Source organism: Blennius ocellaris, assembly GCF_963422515.1.
Source record: "Blennius ocellaris genome assembly, chromosome: 23".
Classification (NCBI taxonomy): domain Eukaryota; kingdom Metazoa; phylum Chordata; class Actinopteri; order Blenniiformes; family Blenniidae; genus Blennius; species Blennius ocellaris.
In genome coordinates this window covers 14,407,394-14,428,182 of record NC_137672.1, presented here as the reverse complement: position 1 = coordinate 14,428,182, position 20,789 = coordinate 14,407,394, and the positions used below count along the sequence as shown (strand labels likewise).

Sequence of the window (20,789 nt, the reverse complement as noted above, 5' to 3'; positions counted from 1 at the left end):
TTTAGGCGGGCTAATTAGTCTTAAATGACCACGCTCCATCTTCATCAGGCGGAGAAAGAGTGACAGGGAAGGAGCCAGAGAAGGAAAGACGGAAAGAAACAATGCCTTGCATTAATTGACGGTGGGCCTGATAAACGAGGGCTGGAAAATGGAGAGAGGGAAAAAAGGGACATGAGGTGATTTGAAAGACGACTGGAGCGAACCGGGATAAACCAGCGCAGCCAGTCGGACCAAAGTTTGAAGTCTGCATCGAATAGATATGTTGGGTTTTATGGAGAATTAATACATTTTACCACGGAGCCTTTTTGCAGTGATGCATAGTAATAGCTTCTCTCTATCCCTCATTTTGTCGTCAAGCCTCTTTTGTCTTTCTTGCTTGTCTCGCCAATTCTTCCTCATTTTACTCCACGCACTCTTTCTTCTGTCTTTTATACCATTTTCTTCCTTCTTTGTCTTTTCCTGTCTCCTTTTTCCTCTTGTCCTGGATGAATGTTGGCTGCAGCAGCCAGAATCTCCCGCTCTTTGCTCTGTGCTTTGATTTTCTTTCTCCACGTGGGAGTTGGAGAAGGTGCTGCCACATCAGCAATTATCCCCCCTGCTCTCGCTCCCTCTTCGGCTTTTGCAGCCGTTTTGCGCGTGTTCCGTGTTTCCTGGCACATATAGCGTAAAAAAAAAAAAATACAGTCAAACAGAAGGCATCTAAAGGTTGGAGTGCAGTCCTATACAACATTTAAATATTGGCCACCTTCCTTCCATTCACAACTCCAGCTACTGCATTATTCTCTTCATTGTATTATAAAACTGATCAGTGCATCATCATTTCATTTATTTCCTCTATATTTTATTTAGCATCCTCGCGGCTTATTAGCTCTTTCTGTTTTCCTTTGCCTTCCTGTTTTGTCTCTTCTGCGTTAGCAGCTGGTAAATATAGGAATCTAGTTCTGTAGAATCAAAATCGTAGGGTTTTGGGGGAACTTATGTTACGAGTCATAAACGAAATATCAGCCCTCCTGTTTCCTGATCTTGAAATACAGTTACTCGGTGATTGACGGTGTCCTACAGGCTTCACTGTGTTGGTCTGCCCCCTGATGTATTCTTTATTCTTCCGCTCTAGCAAGATACATTTATTAAAACTCACAATAATCACGCCATGCTTAAGTACCCTTAGACAAGTAGATGTATTTAGCGTTTACTTCTGAGCCTTAGAAACAACACACTGTTTTGAACAGCTGTCATGGTATTCTGGTATCATACCTGCTTGTGTTATAGATTAGATTAGCTTAGATTATACTTTATTCATCCCAAAATGGGGACATTTACTTGTTGCAGCAGCAAAAAAGGTGAAAAAGATAAACACTATGAAACATTTTAACAATCTATACTAAATAAACCTATGATTGAAGTATGAATGTAGGAGTAAGGAAGCATGCAAAACACATAAATATGTGCCAATATGTACATATAGCATCAATGTGATTGGTTGTTATCTGAAGAACCTTACCTACTATTTGCAACCTTGACAAAGCAGAGTTGAATGGTCAATACGTAGTCTTTTATACCTGCTGAGCCCTTATCCTGAGCACAGCTTGTTCTGGAGCATGTTACTTGAAAGATTAATCACAATAGCAGCATGCTTCAATAAAAAGTGAACCACCGTCGTAGTATCGAAGACCCAGAAATAACCTTGTGGACCTGAAATCCCGCTTGGTGGTACGGGCCTCAGTCAGTCACGCTGCTTGTTCTGAAATAAATGTTCTTCGTATCTGATGCTCAACGGAGTCGGATGGAGAGCAAATGTGTCACACTGGAATGGATGTCTTCTGGGCGTGCGCGAGCTGATTACAGCCGCGCATAATGAAATGGTCAAATCATTGATCCCACATCATACAGATGCCAGCTCTGGCTTCTTTTAAAATGAGAAACGGATGTAGCAGTAAACAGTCTTCACAAGGTTTATATTAATGTGCGTGTCCACGAATTACTCTGCGACGAGGAAAACACTGTTGAGCTGCACAGGCGACACGCGTGGACTCTCTGCAATATGCCAGATAATCGCTATAATAATTCTTAGCATATGCCCCTGTGTGTGTGTGTGTGTGTGTGTGTGTGTGTGTGTGTGTGTGTGTGTGTGTGTGTGTGTGTGTGTGTGTGTGTGTGTGTGTGTGTGTGTGTGTGTGTGTGTGTGTGTGTGTGTGTGTGTGTGTGTGTGTGTGTGTGTGTGTGTGTGTGTGTGTGTGTGTGTGTGTGTGTGGTGGTGATTACTTGAATCAGCCTTTATATTACAGTACGCTTTGTTGTTTTGCATGAAAACGCAAGATGAACGCGTGCGTTCAGGCACAAGCTGCATCCAGCTATTTTGCGCAGGCGGCGCGCGTTAAAGGACGGGTGTTTGTGTAAGTGTGCGTGCGTGCACTCCAAGGAACTCCTGTTTGGTTTCATGAGCACGTCATAAAATAATTTGAAGGTGATTATAATTGTGCAGCGAAGCGTACAGTGAGTGATTGAGAAGTAAGCAGATGAATAACAATGAGGGATGTAGCCGAGTGCCCCCGACACCAGTGAGAATCTAATTTACGTGAGTGAGTAGAAGCGATTTATGATAACGGCAGCGACACTTATCATGAGGATGATCACAGTCGTCATTGTTTTTAGTTGTATGAAAACTTATTTATTTATTTTCAATGTGCATGGTCAGATCTGGGCTTCTCAAATGGTAATAGAGGTTCCATATTTTGGGAGTGTTTAATTTCTAATCCTGATATTCATGAGATGATATTTAGTGGTTTTAAGAACCAAACATCCTCTCACTGAAGTTTTATATCTCCCCTTTTAAGATTTATTGCAGAACTTTGCAAATTTAAGGCTGTTTTGTGTCGATATATTTGTGACCTTGCACGCTTACAGAAGTACAAACAGTAGAAATTTTCAATACAGGTTTTGTGCATTAATTCATCCACTGAGCAATGTGACATTTAACAGTGTTTATGAAGGACCTGCCATCTGCCTTATAATAATTGTGGTATACTAAATTTACACAATATTTCAAACTTTAATGCAGTCATCAGAGCATAACTTACCCTTACCCACCTTCTATTTTATCTTTTGAGAAATTATGTGCGAGCAGATGAAGACAGTTTTTTTTATGAAACTAAATGGTTGTAATTAGCGTTAAAGACTCTGAGGAGTGACACACAAAAGCAGAACGCTAATAAGGTCAAAGCTTCTTCACTTCAATTTCAGTCTCTACAGGCTTTGCTGATGTAGCCACATGCTTTTGGATTCAAACCTTCACGGTTTCTGAGTTTTGTTCTGAATAAGAAGCCGTAGCCTTCAAAACGTTTGGTTTGTTAAAAAAAAACTAAAACACACCCAAATAAAAGCAAAATATCACACAAGCAGAGGGAAGTAAATACCTTTGTGGTGGACCTTTAAATCTCAGCTGGACGGTGGTCGTGAACCTGATTCTCACTGAACAGTTATTCCATTCCCAGCTGGTACCTCAAACAGTCATGAAGCAGTGAATGGACAGCGGATAAAAAAAAAGTTTGATACGCAGTCAACCGTGTCCTCAGCCTGTTCCTCGCACAGAATCGTGACGCCCCTCTGATCTAATATACTGCCGTCGCTCTCGTGCTCAGATTCTGCCCTTTGATATGGAGCATTTGGAAACTCTATGAAGGACTCGTTAACGACGACGTCCAGCCACTGCGAGCTTGTCGTCCCCAGGTATGATCAAATCCAAGATTCCGAATCCAAGATTCATAGGAGTCTTTTGTTTCTTGAAGTTGAGTGGTTGTGGGTGCGTGCGTCTCTCTATGTTCATATTACTAAGGTCTATCTATTACAGTTACCTTTTTTTTTCAATTAATTGTAATTTCTGTCGCCTCACTATCACCCACATGTATGATCGTGACACGGCTGCTAACCCAGCACCGTTTAAACTCAAGCCTGGCAACGATGAAACTCCAATTTGCATGAATTACCATCTCCTAAATGATAAATGAAACTGTAATTTCCATACATTTGGTCCAGTAATCCCCTTTGGATTCTTTCTAAGCCTTTTTCCACAGGCATGGGGCTTCTGAGCCGAGTCATATCAAAGACTTGACAAAAACCAGAGGATCCTGCATCAAAAGGAGGTGTATCATGGGTAAGGCCCTGGGACAGATATGCATTTGGGGATAGCAGCAGGAGGGGGCGGTGGATTTTTTTTTTTCTCCCAAGCTCGAAACCATAACTAGTGACTGAAGCCTTTTTACCCCCTTTTAGCATCAGATGTCAAGTCTGCCACCAAAGAGGCCGAAAAAAAAAAAAAAAAAAGCAGCTTAAATCTATCTCGCTGAAGACGCCATAATAAGGATATCAGCCTTATTGCTGACTTGATCATGCAGTCATGGACCACGAGGGATTTGTCTGCCACTGATTCACTTTGTGTGACACGCTCCACTTGCAGCCCACCGAAGCCTGCGAGGAGGCGTCTGGACTGCTGTGTCGTTCGGAGCGGACGGATCGCGGGTCACGTTTGTCAATATTGTTAGGTTGTCACTCCCACACAGTAGCGAACAGAGTGGATGCCAAGTCGTCCCGTTTGCATTCAAATGATTCAGCAGCCCCATTCGTGCGAGAGCTGTGAGTTGAATATAATGGGTTGAGATGACGGATGAAATCCCTCCCAGCCAGACGCAAAGCAACCTTCGCCGCTTTTCTGGGATGTCTTGCGCACAGCAGGTGCACGCATTGGCGCATCACGCTGGGAGCCCTGTTGAGAGGATCATTTTATTTAATAAGGCTTGCACATAATTTGTCTTATGCACCCCACTTTCTGTGCCTGTGTCGACTGAGATTTTCTCGCCCATGCAAATAAAGGCATGCATCTAAGTACACCCATATATTACGGGTAGTCTGCTTTGAGCATTGGGCTTAATTAAGATGATTTCCTGCTGATCTTTGGTATATGCAGAGGTTTCCTCAGTGACTCTCTTCTTCATACGGTTGTATTTCACGGCTGATTTGTCTGAAATCTTAAAATGAAAATTTGAGTCGTGAGGATGGCTGTGGATTGCAAATTAATTCTCCACACGTAGACATAATTACTTGTACAGTTCTCTGAATAAATCAACGTGTGCAAATACATATATCTCTGAAGCGTATTTTCTTTTTCCCTGCAAATACTCTGCAGTATTACAGAGGGATCAGCCATGGAACCGGATGTCATGATACCAGGCCCACGTTTAAGATTTTCTACTAATAGTATAGTTTTTTTTTTTCATATAAATCCTCATGAATCCAATGAAAAGACCAAAAGTGGGAATTAACTACTATATCTGACCAGCATTGCTTCTATTAAAAGATCCTGGCATTATTAAACTGTGTCATAGAGATTAATTTGTCTGAATGCAATTAAATTTCAATTATCGGATCACTTGTCTGCAGTCTGGACTTGAGTATCACACCTGTGTTCATCTGTTGCCCTCGTCTTCGGAGGGACATTTCCTCATGTTTTACTGGGGTTTGCAAAAAAGATGAAAAAAGGATCACCGTTGATGTCGTACAGTAAATGTCCTACTGTGTTGTCACTGATATAAAACACCTTTCATATATAAATGTGTTTTTCTCATTTAGTGTGATTTATCTGGAATCACAATCCATCGGTCATTTAGTCCATTTAATTCGAAATGCACTCAGTGATTGATTTTACTTGATATTATTGTCAGATTTGTTTTTGTTGTCATTGCCATTAGCGCGGGTAAACACACGGCGTGCACTGAGCTCCTCATTCTTCTCGTTCATGTCGTATTTATATCACGCCATATCTTTTTCTCCATATTGTTTTTCTCCTCATTGTTTCCACCGTTTTACTCTGCCAAGGCTCATATTTTATACTTATCATGTTATCTGGGCACGTCTGTGTCTCATGGCTGTGTGTGTTTCATAACAAAACTGGCATATGTTTGCATCTGTGGGGATGAAAATATGTGGCATAATAGCAGAGGTATTTCAGTACATGTGCATTTAGTGTGTAAATGCACATATCAATGATTGGACGTGCAGACTGAAATTACGTGTGTGTGTGTGTGTGTGTGTGTGTGTGTGTGTATGTTTGTCGGATGGGCGGAGACCCGCATTTATCTCTTCCTCTCTCTTTCTCTCTCTATTTGTGACTTCCACTGTGCAATTTTCCGAGTGAGAGAACTTGGATTGCATTTTATCAGGGTTGCGTGGGCTTTTGCATTTTTTTCTGGTGTGTGTGTGTGTGTGTGTGTGTGTGTGTGTGTGTGTGTGTGTGTGTGTGTGTGTGTGTGTGTGTGTGTGTGTGTGTGTGTGTGTGTGTGTGTGTGTGTGTGTGTGTGTGTGTGTGTGTGTGTGTGTGTGTGTGTGTGTGTGTGTGTGTGTGTGTGTGTGTGTGTGTGTGTGTGCATTTGTTGAGTTGTTATTCGTAGACCCTCTTACAGACTTGTGTCATCCTTTGAATAAAATCTTGATTTAAATGGTACGACCCTCTAACCGAGCAGTGGGATTCCTGCTTTCTCAAGGCTGCTGAATACTTGCTTATTTGTAAATGGGCTTCTGCTAAATGCAGTTAGTCAAACACCGAACAAATTCAACATTTTGGGATGCCACAAGTCTTGATTCCACGATCTCTCATCCAGAGCTCTCGGCATACAGGCGAATTTGGAAAATGTAACCAAAATGTGAATGAGTTTTTTTCAGAGTGTGCAGAGACAAATAAAATCTGAATTTGAACACTGCAATCAATCCAATCTCGATGTATTCCCAGTGCCACTGAAACGATGCATCATTTGTCAAATACACAATTTCCCTCGAAAAAGTGGAGTATATGAAGGAGGATTATTTGTTCAAATAGTCTCGGTAGTTTATCTTCTCCAAGGTCATGAGAATAACACATGAATACATGGTACCTGGAATACACAGATAAGAGGGAAGCATGGAGCATGAAAACATGTGTTGCTGGGTGTTCTGGCTTTTCAGTGTTCACTGGGGGGGGCTCCGACATCTTAAGGCTCATCGCCGAGCCTTCTGGCTGCGTTTTGGGACCGTTTTAAAGCAAAATTCATAACTTAGGGGGGGAACCTCAACCTGGTGTTTGGAAGGATTTCGATAAAATTGGGCTCGCGATCTGTGGATGGACACATTTCAAACCAGGTCCTGAAACAGGAGGCCCAACACAGTTGAGTCAATATGGAGCTGCGGACACAGACATCGGGTCAATATCGAGGTTTAATCAACCGGCATCTTCAAACGCACCTCTGCACTTCAATTTCTACACATCAATTCCAGACACCAAGTCAGAGAGCCCTCACTCGTACTCGATGCCACGAAGGCCTTGGAACTCGGTGCGTGGCATATAGTTGAAAGTTGAGTTTTCGGGGTTTTTTGCAGACACGGGGGATAAATCTCGCAAGTTGAGCAGTGACGTAAAATCAGGTAGATTTGACAGCTGATGATCCAATCTCGTACCACAGTTTTTGTGGGGCTTGAGCCAAAGAAGATGCACAATATCATGCACTTCTGTTGTAGCTCAGGGATTGGCTGTACTCTCAAATAGGAGCAATTACTGCAAAACAGTTGCGGTAATATCAAAGTAATATGTGATGCATGTTTTACATGCTATGGTCCAAGATTACATTTCCTTTGGAGTACTCGCGATGCAAAACTCAAGCTTCCTGTTATCTTCAAAACAACTTCGCTGAGGGAGCGAACACATGTTGAGGGAATTCAAATTTCTATTTGTTGATTTTTTTGCTTTGGCACGTTATGTTTGTTGTCCTTTTGTTGTTGTTGTTTTTTCCACACATGCACAAATGTAATGAAAGGAAATACATCAGGATTAATGGATTTATGCGCAAACTCATCACAGTAGTAGGGATGAATGTACATGTGTTCATCCGGTGTCTCATTATCAGATAACTGCCGTGTTCTGATAAACCTGTCACAATATGATGTTTACTATAGATGGCATATAGAGTCTGATGACTTCAGATGTGATTGACAGCTTTGACCTCGTCAACTATTGAATTATATGCCATGCTGGCTCATTGTTATTCATGATATTTCAATCCAGTTTGGCAACTACGCCTCGGTTGATCCTGAACACCCGACAGCTCATATCTGTATTTGGAAGTGTTTGGCTTCACGGCAGATGCAAGGAACCTCCCCTTCTGCTGCGGAGCCAAGATGGAGACTGTGTCCTGTGCTTTACGTTACGCCATGTGGGAACTCGCAGTGCACTGATAGTGGTCTAATGTGACAAGGGCACAAGTGTTTAGCTTCGCTCTCGTCACTCGATACATGCTTCGAACACCTCCGCTAACGAAAGAAAGAGATCGAATGAGCTATGAGCATTGCGACGTGCTGCATTTGAGTCATTAGGGACGGCTGACAACAAACACTTTGTAAACACCTCATGTTGAGCTTTTGCTGTGAAGTTAATAAACCACATGTTGCGAGTTCAAATAATCAGTGTCATGCAAACAGCTTGACTGGCAGGTCGAATTGCTATCACATGAATAAAGACCGAGCAGAACTGCAATGAGGAGGCAAAGTGAGGTGGATTAAAATCCAACTGTGCAAGCCAACGAAGGCATTTGTCAGAGGAGTGATGACATCATCACAAGTTGCCGTTCAGGCAACATGTTCAGTGTGAGCTGAGCCGCCATGGCATTCCTGTATTGATCTGAATATAAGACAACCCCCTTTTTACAAATCTCATACTTGGAAAAAGGTTTTGAGGCCAAATCTTTTTAATAACAAATAAAAACACCTGGAATCAAACCACTACAAACATTACAAACTTCCCAGATGTTTCCTGATACTGTTTCTATATACAGTGTCCAGGGTACTCACTAAGCTAGCACCTCTCCCATGTTTCAGTTTCGCCTGCTCCTGCTACAGTGGGTTATACTTCTTACAATCCAAAGCTTTTCAGATGCAGTATTATAATATGTTATATTATATGTTAACAACAAAGTCCTGAACCTACAGCCCGCTTCTAATCCCACTCGATTTAATAACCTCGTCACTGTTCACTATTTGAAACGTCCAGTACGTCTCTTGATTCTCCCCGTTTCCATTCAAATGTATCTACATATTGAGACCAGTGCTGTACTATTGTAAACACAGGAAGAACAGCAGATCTCTTCCTGTTTCCAAGTATACAACAAAAGATCTTGGCAGCAATGTGAATTTCTTAAACACAGCAGCGGTAGTCCTCTCAGATATCCTTTAGCTCACATGATGATGACTTATTAATTCGGCACATGTTTTGTTATATGCAAATGACTGTACTGCTTTACTGACTGAATAGATGCGGCTAAATCAATTCCAGTTTTCACTCTTTGTGTAAATAATGTTCTTATAGACGTAGCAGAATGCATGTGGAGTTCTACATAATGCGTGGGCACGTGGAGGATGTGTGATTGAAGATACTGTATTCGTGGCGGGTGAACCTTTTCTTCCTCTGTGGTCTGTTCCTAATTCCTTCTGGTGCTCTCCCCCCTTTTTTTTTATCTGCATGCACTCTCTCTCTCCTTTTGGCCTCTCCCGTCCTGGTTCTCACTGCCTTCTGGACGCCGGGCTTATTTTGCATTCCTCTCCTCGCTCTTCCATCTGCTCCATAACAAGGAAAGGAGAAATTAATTAATAGGCTGATAGTGAGGCTTGAGAAAATGAGGACGAAAGTGAGCTGAAAAAGAGTAGAAATGTAATCAGATGGGATCCTGTTTGTGTGTGTGTGTGTGTGTTTGTTGGGGTAGCCACCACTTGATGTTGGTTTATACCCCCCCCCCCCCCCCCCCCCCCCGCTGCCTCCTGGCCTCAGCATCCTCCACCTATTGTGTCACATCTTTATTTTTCTGCGTGCAGTCAACACTACTCCTCGCAGCATTTATTTATTGCTGCACAATTTATAATTTAATTAACCAAAACAATCATTTCTTTTGAGCCTGTTCAACATTCTCTGCACACTGCGCTTTATTTCCGCTTCCCTTTCATCAATGATCTGTGAATAAATTTTTTTTTCCTCCTAAATTTCCACCCATGTTTTGTTTACATTTGTGTATTGAATAAGCAGCATGGCTTTTTTTTTTTTGCCCGTCACTTGAATTGATGTCAAACTGCCATCCGCATGCCACAGTGATTCTCATTTCCTCCTCCTCTCCCGCTCTCATCTGCCTCTCCATTCCTCAGCTCCATTCCCCAGCCCTCCTCTCCTTTTTCTCCTGTTTGCCGTCTAAAACTGTCTAATGAAATTCATACAAAACAAGCCAGCAGGCCTGATGCCTTCCTCCTCACCACAGTGTCTGCCTATCTTTAGCTTTATCTTCGTGTGTTGTTCTTTCGTGCACCCCCTCGCTCAATTTACACTCTTTATTGTCCTTTTCCATCTGTCCTTCATACTTTTCTTGATCTCCGTGTCCCCGTCATTTCCTCTGTGGATCTCTTTTTCTTCTCCCATCTCCCAATTCTCCCATCCCGCCCTCTTGGTTTTAGTGGTTTTTTGTTTTTTTTTATCTCCCTCTATATTCTCTTGCTGCACTTTCTTCTCTTATACAACATTTTTGTCTGCTTTTTCCAATCCTGCAAGCTCTACTTGGAACCATGTTAGCCATTTTCCTAGTCATTTATTTAGACAAGAGTTGTTGTGTGTGTGTGTGTGTGTGCCTGTGTGTGTGCATTTAGTAGACAAGAGTCTGCATTAGTTTTACAGAAATGAGAAATATTTTTCTGCTTTGCTTTTTACCACTTGCCCCGGAGCCATCTAAAAAATGTATTTACTGGAGACGCCGCTTGTGCGAACACGAACAAACACCGATGCCTGGGAAAACACACACTGCCTGATACGGCTTGGACTAACACTCAGTGCGCTAATGAAGTTATAAAATCAAGTGTTCACTTCAAACGCAGTAAATGCTTTGCATTTCGAGGCCGCGCATAGGAAAGCGAAGACGGCGAAAGATGAAAGAAGTGGAGAAAGCGCAAAGGCAGTGGAGGCGATGGAGAATAGGAATAAAAGAAAATAAAGGAAGACGGGTGGAGTATTTTAAGAAAAGAAGAACATGCAATGCCCCTATGCATGATTACTTTTATGAGTACGTTCTTCCTCCTCGCTCTCTTCCTTGAGCCACGTTTATTTCACAACCTCTGTCAATAACAGAAACAGTTTCGATTGTAGCAGATTATTCATTGATGCTCCCTGATCTGGACCAAAGTGGGAAAAACATTTGATAGCATCAGACTTTTTGCTGGTTGACTTTTTTGGAACATCTTCCAAAATCAAATAAACAGGCCAAAACATCAAGTGTGACCATATTTGGTCAGTTTCCCAATTCTTTCCGTTTCTTCCGCTGACTGTGATGAAATCGACACGACAGTTGTGAAAAAAAAAAGTAATTCCTGGTATTTCCAAGCCATTAACTCACATCTTTAATTTATCATTTCAAACAGGACAATTTCCAAGTAAAATGAATACTGCTAAAGTCATTCCACTTGGCGACAGACACAACTTCACAAACTACAGACCCGTTCCTCTTCTCACACGATTCTCCAAAATCCTTGAAACGACAGATTAGACGAATTCATAGAAATAAACCCAACCTGTTATCAGAGAGTCAATATGGACTTAACTGGTGAACATCATTAGCATCAACTGAACTCGGTGAATAAATGACAAATTCTCTAGACAATAAAAACAAATCACAACTGGCATTTTCATTGACTTATAAAAAGCATTTGTCACAATTAATCCTGATATATTAACAAACCGGCTCAATATTTCTACAATCAAGAAAATTCAAATTCATAGATCTGGTAGAGTTCAAAACTATTCAAGTTTTGTACAAAGCAAAGAATAACTTATTAGCAGGTAACATCCAGAAAATGTGGTGGAACAGATTAAAGACTCAGATAAAACAATCATCAAACATAATTCAATGTAAGAAAATACATGAGGGATTTATACTTGACAAGTACAGCAGTTTATCTTACTGGTGGTCTACTTGTTTAATAGAGAATATTGCATTAAAAGTACCACAGTTTACCATAATCTGTGAAATTGTAGGTGTTGAATTAAATTACGAGAGACTTTTGTGAGTGTTTGAAGGGTAGGAGTTAATACGTTTTGTTCTTTTTTAACTTCTTCCTACTCCTTTTCGTCATACAAATCAAGTGGGATGTGTTGTTTCATTGTTTCTGTTTTTAACTATTTCAATTCTTTTCCTTTCTTTCTTTTATCTTTATATTTGTATGTTCAAAATAAGAGTTTCATTCATTCATTCGTTCATACAAACTATGGCTTGTATCATTAACAAATATCAAGTGATTGAATCCATCCATCCATCTTTTATACTGCTTTATCCAACTTTAGCACCACGGGCGCTGGAGCCGATCCCAGATGACTGATTCTCTGTTTATGCAGGTTTTCTTGGTTAAAATGATGATGATACAGTTTCCCGTAATACTAACTCTCTATTTTGTCAGTTTGGCAGAGCATCATTTTAGAAATATATATATATATAAAAAAAAAACACCATCTGTGATCACATGCAGTATATTTGATTCTGGAGAGTTTTAACTTACCAGCTGAATTGAATATGTAGAAATAGTAAATATTGGTATTTACAGGTCTGCCATCAAAACTTTACAAAACAGTTTCCAAGTTGTGAAGTGCATTTCAACAAGATCCAGTAGATGAAAGTTTACATTTCTCTGTACCTTTTTGAGGGGATGGATTAAAACGGAAGGGAAAAAAAACCGATTCAAACAATTTTTGTGATTCCTTGTGATAATGAGTTAGGTAAACCTGGTGGGTGGGAAAGCAGCGTCGAGTTTCTAACATATAAAGTGAGCACACCACCCGGGCAATGACGGCAAAGTTGGTTTTAATCGCGGCAAACCTGACAACCGTGAATACAGCCTGAAGCGATCGGCTATCACTTTCTCAATACCGCCTGACTTTGTGATAAGCTGGAGTGACCGGACGCCGCATTATCGCTTGCTTCATATTTTGCATCAAGGCATGATGTCGATCGACTCATCTTCCTCTCAGCGAGAAGGCTGTTCAGCCCATTTCCCTAAATGTCACATAATTTAGTTCAGCATAAACGCCTGCCTTAAATTCTTCCACTGTTGAACCCCTCTTTTCTACAGTTTCCTTTTCTATTTTACCTTCCTCTCTTACCCCGAGTCATTTCTCTCCCATCACCCCCTCCGCAATTCGATGCAGTCGCCCCCCCCCCTTTCCTGTTGCTCTCCTGCCTTCTATCCTTCCTTCCCACTATGATCCCACCGTCTTTCCTCGTCCTCGCTTCCTGCTGCCTCCTCTCTGCCCTCATTCCTTCCGTCCTTTTGAGCGAGGCCAAATCCAATCCCTTCCACACTCCCACTTTTCCCACTCGCTCTGTGTTTTCGCAGCCAGCTTTTTATCCTCCACCGCACTCCCACACCCCGCGCCTCCCCTGACTTCATTTCTCGCTCTTTTGCTTTGAACAAGAGAGGCATGCCTGTCATTATGCCCTCCCCACCCCCTCCTTTAAAATTTTTTTTTTTTTTTACTATAATCTATATCTCAATTTCCATTATCCAGCTGGATCTTAAGAGTGGAATGACATATTTTCTTTACCACCTTGCCCTATTTGTCCTGCAATATTCTACGTGTATTGTTCCTTCTCTTCTCATCTCCTGTGGCCACGACAAGCTGCCTCCTTCCCTCACGCCTCTCCTCCTTTCTTCTTCTCCCTCTCCCACTTTTGGTTCTGGGCGCTCAGCCACCACCTTCTCCCCTGCTAACGAGCACCGAGTGAAACGACGGAAAATGATATGCAATTAGTACTCAGCCTTCGTGGTGCACACACGCGTGTGTGTGTGTGTGTGTGTGTGTGTGTGTGTGTGTGTGTGTGTGTGTGTGTGTGTGTGTGTGTGTGTGTGTGTGTGTGTGTGTGTGTGTGTGTGTGTGTGTGTGTGTGTGTGTGTGTGTGTGTGTGTGTGTGTGTGTGTGTGTGTGTGTGTGTGTGAGAGAGACAGAGTTTGCGTGAGCTCGGTTGCCGAGTGTGAAAGTGTGTGCACGCTTGGATTTAAAGAGAGCACGCCTGTGTTCTCAGGTTCCAGTTCCAGCATTAGGCTAATGTACTTTTCATGTACCGGGATAATTTCGAGAGGTGTCCACCGAGGGAGGGGGGGTGTGCATGTGCGTGCATGCCGCCACGGGCTCAGTGCTGCACTGCCGTCGTAGGTCTCAGCCTATGCATATGTCGCTATAGATTTCGATAAATTTGCGACTGTAATGGGGGAGAATAAAAAGGTTAACGTGTGCGTGCGTGCGTGCGAGCGTGCGAGCGCTCACTCGGCAGTCACAGGTCAGTACATTATACTTTCCCCGCTCTGATCTGCTCAACCCTGACAATCTAACCCGAGCATAACTCAGGGCAGACATGATAATTCATTTTAATAGAATTACAATTTAATGAAACCTTCATTGCACTCTTGACTCCGGAGATGACCTGCAGTAATTCTACCATGATCGTCTTTTAAAGGAGAACGTCTGTCCTTTCTTTGAAATGCACAAGACGTTCCTGTCATAAGGAGCCGGTAGGCGTTTTGATCTACGTCTCGCTGAGGGACTTTTTCACTCTTTAGAATTCCATGCCTGCGCGTGAACCATGTGTGCCAGTGAGTTACTTGCCAGCAGTATAAATATACCTCAATATCAGTATTTGGCTGCTATTTTTTACCACCACGAAAAGCCATTGCAACTAATTTTTGCAACAAATCTTGAGGATCTGAACCCTGATCCACTACATCATGGCAGCCATACCTAAAGATTACACTAATAATGTTATTTAAATATACTAAAAAGAAAAGTAGGTATTACATATTAATACACCTTAATATACCTATTAAAAACAATATATTTCTGCAGCGGCTAACAAACTGTTTGTGACACAAAACAATATCTTGGTTACGATTTTTCAGTTTAGAGTGGAAAACTCTGTGTTTAACTGGTATTTTACATAGTGCATCACCTAAACGTGGAAAACTTTTAATGTCATTCAAGAAAACCAGAAACCAGTCACGTTTCCTCTGCTGCACGTCTCGGGAAGAGAGGATACCGGATTCACTTTGATGTTACTAACCTTCACCGTCTAACGTGATGCGTGAATAATAACATGCTCCCGTTGACCCAGTTAATGTTGATGGCGTGTTCTGCTGCACCGCGAATCCTCTCTCAGGTTAACAGCGCTAAGACTTGAAGTTAACTGGGATGACACATTTGCATTATTTGATAAACATGGAGTGTAAACCTTGACCCGGACCGCAGATAAAAGTGTTTTCTTGTTCTTTGAAGCTATCAGAAGGAAAACCTGCGCTGTTTAATGACTTTATATTGATGTCAACACTGCGGAAATGGATTTGTCTTAAAGTGGAGCTTCAGCACTGAAATGTGAACTGAACTTTACACAAGACTTAGCTTAAGAATGACATTCAGACATTTAATTGTAAGGTGGGAATAGAAAATCTTCTCCAGGCAGAGGGCTGTAAGTATCTTTGGATTGTATTCTCGGACAATGATAGAAGGGAATGTGAGACCAGCTGCAGGCTGGAAGAAACTCCAGCAGTTATGCAGTTCCTCGGATGTACTGGTTGAATGGCAAGCTGAGCCGCAAGGCTAAGCTCTCTTTCTACTGGTTGATCTGCATCTCCACTGCTCACCTGCGGCCACGAGCGCTGGGTAATGACCTCGAGGACTCGGGATTCCTCCATCCGCCTGGAAGGATTTCAGAGTGGAGCTGCTAACCTGCAAAAAGTTCCGTTGGTTTGAACGGCACCACGAGTAGCGCTCGTTGGGGGTCGACCACACACTGCCAGTTGGGATAAAATCCCGAGGTCAGCCCTCGATATGTCTGTTGAGATTCTAAATCCCACTGGGTGCGGGCTATCAGCCGGGGAGTCTTCTCAGCGGTGGGATGTTGCTGTTCAGGCTTCTCAGACTTCTCACTGGACGAAACTCTCAAACTGTCTCAGGCGTACTGACTCTATGAGCATCAAAGAACTTACTCATGTAGACGATATCAAAAGAGAGAGTTGTGCTTTAAGTTTCTTTCCTGCGCTTCCTGGTTTCTTGAGTGGGGGGTCACCTTTCAACTTCTAGTCAATAATGCTATTAACTTATACTTGATGATGCATTTGACTGTGAGGTTTCCAGGAATTAAAAAAGACAGAGATTCAAGGGAGTGGAATGCATTCTACAACATATGTCGGATTTTCCGTTCTCCTTTTGCATTGATCAAACAGAAGGTTGGCAGCTATTCAGAAGCCCTGAGCGAGGAATAGGATCAGCCTGCAAACAGTCAAACGCAGCAAAATAGACTTATAATCTTGGACTTGGCATCTTAAAGGAGTTTCTATATTGCTCAGTATTGTCAGAAATGCAAAATACAATTTGTAACTTTGACACATCAAAACCACAAAGTGAGACGAATCTTGAGGAACAAACACTGGCGAACTTGAAACTGGAAAAAACAAACACAGTATTTAATATAACATTTAGGTTTTTTAACCTGTTTTGTTTTTTAAACTAAATATAAAATGAAAGTTGAGATGAAAAACATCGATATTGTAAATTTATAAAATGCATGAAGTCATTTAAAAGAAAAGGAAACAAAAAAAGAGGCAACTTTGAAATTGTGTTGATTGATTTCTTATAATGCGATTACCTGTTAATTGTGGGGATATATGCAGTGCGACGCCAAAATATGATCAATACCGGACCTTGATTGTCATCCATTGTTTCTCAGTATAATTAGATGGACCTGTGCTTTCCGACAGTCCCAGGTCTGAAACTAGTTTGATGATTTCAGTTTGTTGTAGTGCTCACTTCATGCAGATTTATAACTAAATTTGTCTCTAATCTAATTTCTAACAGCTAATTGACACAGAGCAATCCTTGGTAGCATTGGAGTTCTGCTTCATTTAGTTTCACAGCTCTACATGTAGCATAGTTTATTCCCCTTTGTGCTCCGCTGTGTGCAGTGCGCCAGGTGTACAAAGTACATGCAAACTGCGGTGAGAGAACGTTGGGGCAGAAAAATAAATCTACATTTTGTCTGTGAATAAGCACACCTAAATGAACTCTCAGCTCATAGATCTATAGAACGATGGAACGATTCAGTGTATGCTCAGATTAAAAGAAAACTTTCAGGAAGAAAAAACTATTGTATTACATTGAACTTCTTTTGGTGCCTGATGTACATAAACAAAAAAACATTTTCGTCCTCCTTCCCAGAGGATCAATTTGTCACCTATAAAATCATATTTGTGAAGTTATTACATACTATATTCTCATAATTGATTTCAACATGCATGAATTTTATATTCTAAACCTTGAAATACATTTTTAATACATTTTCAATTATTTAACTTAATATATTGTTCAAATATTGCTTAAAAAAAGCATTTTTATTTAATTGGTCTAAGAAATCCGCAAAGACATTTCCTTCCCTTGTACCATATATATATATAAAAGTGAATTCTTCAAAATTATGCTGCATAATGCCATACGGTTTTCAAATTCAGCCTCTGGCTTTCGTGTTCACAAGGTGTGCTTTTTCATGCTGAACGTGCATGATTATCAGGAAAAAAAAAAGATTTTAATAGTCATGCTCACGTCATACTAATCAGATAATTAACAGCTTTAAGTGCAGATGTGAATCCTCTGCTGCATCTCAATGCGTCAAAGACACCGAAGGACAATGCACAGAGCGATAACAGAATCCATTATTGTTTGCTATAAATATATTAATTACTTAATGGTACCTCAGGTGAATTGTGGCAGTCTGGCCTTGTATTCTTTCTTTCACTCCCGATAACAGGAAACAACCACGGCAATCATTTTACTCACTACAGTGGTGATGGCGTCATGTACAGTGTGCGTGGTACTCAATGTGTCCCAGGCATTATTACCTCTTCTCATCCTCATCGATGTCATCTATAAAAATGAATCATGTCAATTTAAGTCGTCGTCATTGTTTTATCATTTCCAGCTCTGAGTTGGAGACTTGAAGCAAGCGTTCTCATGACATCATTCCCACATTTCCTCATCCTCTGTGCTTATTGTGGAACTCGCTAATGATACAAAGGACTTTTATTCAGTGACTGGATGAACTGAGGGACAGATGTTGCTGCAGGCCCTTTAATTTGTCAGAGTCAAATTAGTATACAATGATATTTCATAAACTCTCAAGGGGCCTCATTCAATCAGCGTTGCCGTATGTTTTCAAAGCAGAAGATTTATGCAAGCAAAACGAGGAACAAAAAAAATAGGCCAGATATGTTCTATAAGCGATAAAAGTGTGAGGGTGGAGGTCAGATGTTTGACTTTCATCTCACATGTTTTGTTGTTTTGTTTGCTATTATGTTTACATATGATTACAGTACTTTCATGAAGGCACTATTTTCTCACTTTATTGGTTCGATACTTGATCTTTTAAGTGTTTTACTTATGCTTTTTTGTGGACACATAGTATCAACAAACAAAACTGTTTCAATGTACATGATATGCTTTCAAAACAGTAAATTTGCATAATGGTCCATCCATCCTTCCATCCTTCCATCATACTGTTTTACCACATTCGATCCTGTGATGTTACACACTGGGCAGGTTGATAAGGCTTTGTGAACTCCTTCACTTGTCATAAAGTGTTAAAGATGAAAAGGAGGAACTTGAGCAAACCAAGTATAGGAGTCATGTCAGAGCAGATCGAAATGGAAAACCGTGATAATCCAAACTTTTGGAAAAAAATGTGTGCTTTAAATACAGTTGCCTGTCAGTCGCACTGTTACTGCACCTCAGGAGATGTCATTATGATGATGTGTAATTTATTAGGAGTTTAAAGTATCAAACAATAGAATAGGTGAAGGTTCTGTGTGGATAATGGCACGGTAAAGGCCCCTGAATTCTCTCATAGAACAACAAGAAAGTCCGGCGGCTGCCGTGAGCTTTTCGGGGTTTTTTTTGGACTGAAGAAAATCTATGGAGGATCTCACCGTGATGTAAAAGTGAAAGAATAATTCAAAAAGGAGCCGTCACATTGTCTGAGACATTTAATACTTTTGTTCTCAAATATTGGACTCCAAATCATTTCTAATGCTCTGTCTGTTACTAAACTGCTGCCTGAGGGAGCTGGCAGTGTGCTGGACCCCGTGATTACTGGTTGCAATTCTCAGTCTGGTTACAAACTGACATCCTAATTAAAAAGTAAAGAACAGGGGGCGAGGACTATTTCCATCTCGACTGCTCTGGGCAGATCTCATGAAGTGGCTCGTTTCAACTTTGTCTTTTGCTGCTTTCGGATGCAAGTGGAGTGATTTTGAAAATTGAACATCGAGATGCAAAAAAACAAAACCCAAAACAACTTGAATGCCCGTCCAAGTTGTCCATGGAAAAAAAAAAGAATAAATCTGTGCTATCCACCGACACATTTCACACCAGGCTGGCGCATAATTGTCCGTCTGCTTGGCCAGAATGTGGACGGAAGATAATTGAGATGTGAAGAAGTTGGGAGCCGGCACATTGTCCACGATCAAAGCCCGTGTTGTTAATGTGTGCTCCTCCTGTCTGTCTTCCGCCCCTCAAGCGCAAAGAGGTGTCCCGGTTGTATGAGTGTGTTTATGTTTGGCAGCAGGTGGGTTGCCAGGACACGGCCGTTTTCAGAATTATGTGCTCCTCCACCCACTGTGTCTGTCCACCGCTGCATTTAAAACGAAAAGAAAGAGGCCCGATAACGGCGAGTCGCTTCACACATTTTTCAGTTGTGTTGCAGTCTCTGCGAGGTCATGAAGTTTAACCCAGCAAGTCTCATTTGAGCTTTACATTTAAATAAATGCATACAGATGAGCCGAAATTGATGTTAAGGGTTACAGCTCATGTAAATGGGAGAAAATAAAGTCTATTCTGCCCGACTCGTATTTAAATACCTCCTTATATTTGGTAATTACTGAATAAACATTTGCATAATGTGGCGCTACTTTTGCATGTTTGCATGCATTTTGGTCCTGGGAGAAAATACATTTCGAGATACGTGTGAATAAAATATTTAGGACAATTTAATAGTGTATGTATTTATGTATTTATATATATGTATATATATATGTATATATATATATATATATATATATATATATATATATATATATATCTCAATGTGGGAGAGCAAATAAAAAAAAAAAAGAAGCTTCCAACTAACAAGTAGCCTTGAAGTTATAGAAAATAAACAGACTGTTTTATTGACAATAATAAAAAGTGAAAAGACACAAGACGGTACAGTTTCTCTGAGCGGTGGAGCTGAAAGGGAGCAATCTTGTGCTATTTGTCAAGTCCTATTTGACCGGCTGACTTATTGGCTGCCGGTTCCATCATTATTCACAGAAATACATCAAAAACAAACCTGATGTCTTTGCAACCGTGCGTCCGCATCGTTTCGAATGAAGACCCGACAATTTCACGGTCGAGCTCTTAGGAACCGGAAACGTTTTACCCACTGACTTTGTCGCGCTACAGAATCGGGTGGACGTGTGGAAACGTCACCACTCCTCCGGTAATTCTAACAAAAATGTGTTGCCGATTTGTCTCTCGGGTGAGGTTATGAGAGTTACATTTTGGTACTGGTTCCCCCGGAGCTTTTCTTTCAGCCACGTAGAATTATTACGGACGTTTAAAAGCCATCAACGAGGGACTGTTTTCTTGTCATGCATCATAGATTCATTTGCTCAGGGCAGGG

The 20,789-nt window shown here is 41.2% G+C and overlaps 1 protein-coding gene across 1 annotated transcript in view; it reads left to right on the top strand.

Moving 5' to 3' along the window:
• The window catches only part of pcxb (pyruvate carboxylase b), a 303,687-nt gene that overhangs the window by 70,067 nt on the left and 212,831 nt on the right, over window positions 1–20,789 (top strand). The window lies entirely within an intron of this gene.